Source organism: Triticum dicoccoides, chromosome 1A (genome assembly GCF_002162155.2).
Source record: "Triticum dicoccoides isolate Atlit2015 ecotype Zavitan chromosome 1A, WEW_v2.0, whole genome shotgun sequence".
Lineage (NCBI taxonomy): Eukaryota > Viridiplantae > Streptophyta > Magnoliopsida > Poales > Poaceae > Triticum > Triticum dicoccoides.
In genome coordinates, this window is record NC_041380.1 from 97,730,039 (window position 1) to 97,737,040 (window position 7,002).

Sequence of the window (7,002 nt, forward strand, 5' to 3'; positions counted from 1 at the left end):
CATTACAAATGAGATTGTCGGCTTAGGAAGTGAAGAGATAACTGTCAAATTCATCATCAAGAAGATCCTAAGAGCCTTGGATGGAAAATATGACACTGTGTGCACTTTGATCCAAATGATGCTCAATTACAAAGATCTCAAACCAGCAGAAGTCATCGGTAGGATTGTTGCTCTTGAGATGTCACTCAAGGATAAAGAAGAGCTTCACAACAAGTCTAGTGGTGCTTACAAAGCCTCATGTGATACTCCTATGTCGTCAAGTGAGAAAAAAGCTTTCAATGAGGAATTGAGCCTAATGGTGAAGAACTTCAACAAGTTCTACAAGAGTATAAGTAAAGAAAGAAGTTCCAAGTCAAGGTCCTACAATGATAAAAGATGTTCTAGTCATGAGCGTAATTGCTACAATTGTGGAAGACCCGGACACTACTCCAATGAGTGTACAACTCCCTACAAAAGAAGATAAGACTCACCTAAAAGGAGAAGTAGAAGAGAAGAATCACCTCTAGGAGAGAGAAGGAGTAGAGATGATCGTTATGAACGAAGAACCTCTCGCAGAAGCAAGGATTCGGAGAGGAAGGAAAAGTCATCAAGGAGCTACACAAAACGAACACATCAAGCTCATGTTGGTGAATGGGTATCCGGCTCCGACTCTGACCATCACTCCGAGAGAAGTTATCACTCCGACTCTGAATATACTCAAGATGAAGGTGTTGCCGGTCTAGCACTTGTGTCAACCAACTCCTATGACATATTTGACTCACCAAATGAAGGAATTGGAAGATGCTTCATGGCTAAAGGCCCAAAGGTATCACACCCTGAGTATGTTGATTTCTCTAGTGATGAAAACTATGATGAACTTGCTATTAATCATGCTAATCAAGATAAAACGAATGAAGATGATAAGAAAGGAGATTGAGCGTCTAATTAAAGAACTAAACACTCTTAAGTTAGCTCATGAAACTACCTTAGAAGATCATCGAGAGCTTTTAAAGACTCATGAGAAGCTACGCTTTGAAAAGCTCAACCTAGAGCAAAAGCATGGGTTCCTAAGCAATCAATGATGATCTTTGTAAGAAAAGTTGTTCTTACATTGCCAAGCGTTTACTCTTGTCTACTTACATGCCACAAGTAAAATCTAGCAACAAGAGTAAGAAAGATTCTTACTCTAGTAGTAACAATAATCATGCTAAATCCAATATTGCTGCTTCTAGTAGTTTTCTTGATTCCACTAATGATTTTATTAGCAAAGTTGCACTTGAGGAAGAAAATAGCTTATTGAAGGGAATTATAGAGAAAGGTGTTTACAAGAGCCTTTTCGGAAGTAAGCAATTTGAGGAAATTGTACGCAAGCAAGGAAGGCACCAGAAGAATCAAGGTGTTCGTTTTGAACGAAATTTCAATGTTAATGGAGTTGAGCGGGAAGAATATGAATACCCCAAGATGAAGTTTGTTCCTCAACAAGATAAGTATGATCCTACTTCCTTCAAGGGGACACAAGCTCAAGATGATCTTCCACCACAAGACCACAAGCTAAAAGGCAAGGACAAGCTTCAAGAGGAGATTGATGCATTTGAAGAAGCTCATAAGGCTTTGGTCAAGTGGGTTCCCAAGACTACATCAAGTACGACCGCAACTCCAAGGATTCAATCAAGTTGATGTGCATCCAGAAGAAGAAGAACTAGAGAGTTCTTGAGGGTGACTCCGCCAACATACTTCACTCATATCATTTTGGCGAAAACAAGTGCAAATAACTTCCACATCTTGCACTAGTTCAAGGAGTCACAAATCCTCTTGTTGGTAAGACAAGGGACAAGGTAACCTAATGCTTTCATGGACATCATCTTGTGTGTACTTCAATCTATGTCTATGGATATCCTTGGTTGTTCCTTGTGGGACTAACCCATGTAGGTATTGAAAGTGCAACTCACTCCAATGGATTGCTCCAAATGATCTACATCAACATTGAGCATCCACATCTTCAACATCTACATGAAGTCATCATCGACAAAACCCAAGGTTAGTTCATCCCTCTTAGGGGGGATATCACATCTAGGGGGAGCTTTACTCTAAGAATTGGGCTAAAGCAATTCTAATGGTGTGAACACAACAATGCTCTATGTAAAAGGGGTAACCCCAATTGTGCTTAAACGATGAGTATGACCTATGATCAAATGTTCTCATTTGACTCCTAAGTCAATATCCTCATATATAGATGACCTAGTCATCACCAATTGCTTGATAGATGCTAGAGTGATTGTGCATGCTTTGCCACATATTTCATTTGCCATCTTATTGTGTGAGGATGTTGATTGCATATTTTTCTCATTCAAGGACATTCATTTGTTGTTTTGATTGTTTGGTCTTTTCTTTTTGCCAAATGGATGGACAAGAATGCCTAAGAACGTCCTCTAGCTATCTATGCTTTTCTCGTCTCAAACTCTATTCATGCTACATGACAAAGTTTGATCAAGTTAGATTCGAACTCTCTGGGTGAGGAGCACTCGGAGTCACCGACTCATCATAGACTTAACCTTCCAAAACCTCTCTGTGTATTTCGGTCTGACCGATTCATCCCTTTCGATCATACCAAGTTCATTGAGTTGATCTAGGTTTTCAATATCGGTGCAACCGATTAGAACCGTTTGGTCACACAGAGTTGCAGTAACCGCTTGCGATTCTGCTTCTCGGTGCCACCGAGTTGTTCCACTCGGTCACATCGACAGGGTCAGGATATATATACCCACGGGTCAAATTTTGGAAATTCCTTCGAAACCTTACGCCTGCGCATGTCCTGCTCTGCGGACTCTAGTCTCCGGATCATTTCCTCTTCGCCAGCGACCTCCCACCACTAGTCTCCGCCACTGTCAATGGGAATCTTCACCGCCGTTGCCACCATAGCGAGCTCATCGCTAAGTTAGGGTATGAGTTCGATCATTTTTGCAATCTTTACCTCCGATTCTTAGCACAAAGTCAATGCCATGATTCTTACCAAGTCTGATATTATCCTATCCAGCAAAAACTCCCTTTAGATTAGTTTTGATTCCAAAATTTAGGGTTAGGTTTCCACCAAACTCATCTCGGACCGACCGAGTTGTAGAAATCGGTCTCACCAATTTAGCTTAGGCCATTGCACTTGTAACTTTCGGTCTGACCGAAACTTGCAAATCGGTGTGATCGAGTACAACTCTCAATGAAACTTTAGTAATCTCGGACTCACCAAACTGTGTCTCGGTCTGACCAATCTCACTAGTTTAGACTCCAATATTGCTTCGATGGCACCAAGTTTAACATATCGGTAGCTCCGAAATGCTTTCTGTGGAAAACTAAAACTAAGTTTTTGACTCAATTGAGTTGCAAAATCTCTACACTTTGTGATGCTCATCCACTCTATCTAATCTATATCTATTCACAGGGTCACCTTTCAGTTTGCAGTGTCAGAAATGTCTGATCAGAGTGACAACAAAAACAAGTCCGAGGAGCAAGTTAACATGAGTGAGGGCACTAGTCCCTCTGAAAGCTATGACGATGGGAGCATAAGTACTCCTAGCAACCTGCCTAACGCTGCTACTAGGCAGAGGATGTAACGCCCTCGATGCGGCTATAGCTCCCACGTGTCGAGGCACGTCTTAGAGACATAACCGCATTGAAAGCAATGTCGCAAGTTAGGCAATCTTAACAACATCCCATGTAATATAGATAATAAAAGGGGAGATACATAGTTGGCTTACACTCGCCACGTCAATCAAAGTACATAAATAGCATTACAACATTCAAACACTCATGGCCCGACTACGGCGCCAAAATAAAAGATAACCGAACATGCGACACGGTCCCGATCACCCCAACTGGGCACCACTACTGATCATCAGGGAAAGACACATAGTATCGGCGTGAGTCCTCGTCGAACTCCCACTTGAGCTCAAGCGCGTCATCTGGAACAGAATCATCAGGCCCTGCATCTGGTTTGGAAGTAATCTGTGAGCCACAGGGACTCAGCAATCTCGCACCCTCGCGATCAAGACTATTTAAGCTTATAGGTAAGGCAAGGAAAAATATGTGGAGCTACAGCAAGCGACTAGCATATCTGGTGGACATCCTGTTCGCAAAAGAGAGCGAGAAGAGGAGGCAAAGCGCGAGCGAGTAACTAGAGGACAACCTGCGCAAGCATTACTCCAACACCGTGTTCACTTCCCGGACTCCACCGAGAAGAGACCATCACGGTAACTCACACAGTTGATTCATTTTAATTAAGTTAAGGTTCAAGTTATCTACAACCGGACATTAACAAATTCCCATCTGCCCATAACCACGGGCACGGCTTTCGAAAGTTCAAATCCCTGCAGGGGAGTCCCAACTTAGCCCATGACAAGCTCTCACGGTCAACGAAGGAATAGACCTCCTCCCGAGACATTCCGATCAGACTCGGTATCCCGGTTCTACAAGACACTTCGACAAGTTAAAACAAATCCAGCAACACCGCCCGAATGTGCTGACAAATCCCGATAGGAGCTGCACATATCTCGTTCTCAGGGCACACTCAGATTGTCTTAACTTCCGGTAGGCCAGCCCAGAGTTGCCCCTGGTGACCACCAGCGGCTGACGAGTTGGACCAACACTCAGAGGAGCACTGGCCCGGGGGGGGGTGTTAAAATAAGATGACCCTCGGGCTCCGGAAACCCAAGGGAAAAGAGGCTAGGTGGCAAATGGTAAAACCAAGGTTGGGCATTGCTGGAAAAGCTTTAATTGAGGCGAACTATCAATGGGTTCCCATTATAACCCAACCGCGTAAGGAATGCAAAATCCGGGAACAAAACACCGATATGACGGAAACTAGGGCGGCAAGAGTGGAACAAAACACTAGGCGAGAGGCCGAGCCTTCCACCCTTTACCAAGTATATAGATGCATTAAGATAACAAGGCAATATAATGATATCCCAACATGTAAATAATGTTCCAACAAGGAACGGTCTCCAATCTTCACCTGCAACTAGCAATGCTATAAGAGGGGCTGAGCAAAGCGGTAACATAGCCAATCAACGGTTTGCTAGGACATGGTGGGTTAGAGGTTTGACATGGCAATTTGGGAGGCATGATAAGCAAGTGGTAGGCATCGTAGCATAGGCATAGCAAAAGAGCGAGCATCTAGCAAAGCAAAGATAGTAGTGATTTCGAGGGCATGATCATCTTGCCTGCAAAGTTGTCAGAGTTGACTGGATCCTCGAAAGCAAACTCAATGGGCTCCTCGTTAGCGAACCCGTCTCCTGTCTCTACCCAAACAAGGCAAACAAACAACAAGGACACAATCAACCTCGTGCAAAGCTCAAATAATATGATGCAAAGATGGTATGCTATGCGGGATGCAATATGTGATGCATATGCAAGATTTGACAAGGAATGCATGAACCTGGCCTCAACTTGGATATCCAAGTGTGCCACTGGAAAGATGAGATGAAATCACTTCAAATCGATATAAAGATCACCGGAATCAGAGTTACGGTTTGGAAATGGCAAGCAATTCAAATATGACACCGATCTGCGGTTTACAGCAAGTAGCCATCTAAATGCAACAAGATGAACATGCTACGGCACCCAAACCTGGCATCAAAATGAAAGGCAGGGATCCATTCATGATGCTTAACAAAAGACTAGCACTGAGCTACGGCCAATTCATCCATTAACAGGCTCAAACAAGCATGGAAAAAATGCATTTGGCAAACAGATTTCAGACTTAGTGTAATTAACACTTGTCTGGAATTTCAGATCAGATAGCACATTTCGGAGCATGAAAACAATATGCTACAGGACCTGATCATGGCAAAGTAAAGCATGGAATGGAGCTACTCAAAGAGCTTAACAAAAGTCCCTTAGTGACCTTGAGCCAAAAGGGATCGGAAAACACATTTGGAAGCATGTGAAATGGCAAAAACATAATCAGTTCTCAGACTTAGTGAAAACTGGAGCATGCTGAAACAGATATCAAGTAGGCATGTTTACGAGCTCGATGCACTCACTACAGAGCAAGGCATGACAATCTAAGCATACACCCATCAAGAATACACAAAATACAAGCTAGACATGGCAAGAACAATAACATAGCATGCACGGATCAACTACAACATCCTCAGCAAAATCGCTAACAAGTAGACAATCTGCCCAGATTCACGAAATGGCAAAAGTAGAGCTCGATTGACTCAAGCTAGGGTGCTCCATAATTGCAAAACATCCTTACTGATCATCCTCAAAAGAGGCACGCATCACTAGGAAACAACATGAATATATGGCATAATGAGATAAACAGACCATGGACTTAGTGGAAATGCAAAGTCCCTGAAATCAGCATTAACGAATGCTCCACTTTGCAAGCTTGTGCTAGTCACCACACACATCACAAAAATACATGGGTTGCACCTCTGGATAGATGACAAAACATATAACAAAACTCATGAAGAGCACAGGGGCATATCATGCACACAATAATCATGGCAAAAATGACAAATATCTAATTGGAGCAGCAGATCTGACAATTATCTCAAATAGCATTCTTCTAACAGCATTTCGGGCATCAAGATGAACTCAAATGAAAATGATGCAATGAGATGAAATGATGTGCTCTCTGAAGCGAACATTTTGATATGCTATATGCCCAAAACGGAGCTACGGATGAGGAGTTACGATGCAATGAACATGGCAAAATAATTAGGGTTTCAGGGCAAAAAGTCAACCGAGCAATTTGGATCTGGATCTAGATCCGGTTCGGCGCGCTTCCCGAGGTTCATCCTCGCCGGAGATGAAGAACTCGCCGGAGTGAGGGGAGGTAGCCGGGGAACTTGCCGGCCGGGAGGAGGACAGCGAGGCGGCGGCGGAGGGCGGCGTCGGCGGGGCGGCGGCCACTGGCGACGAGGCGACGTGGGGCGGACCGGGGTGGCAGGCGACGGAGGCGGTCGATGCGGGCGTCAATGGCGGGCGGCGGCCGGAGCAAACTCGGCGGCGAGCCGGCGCGGC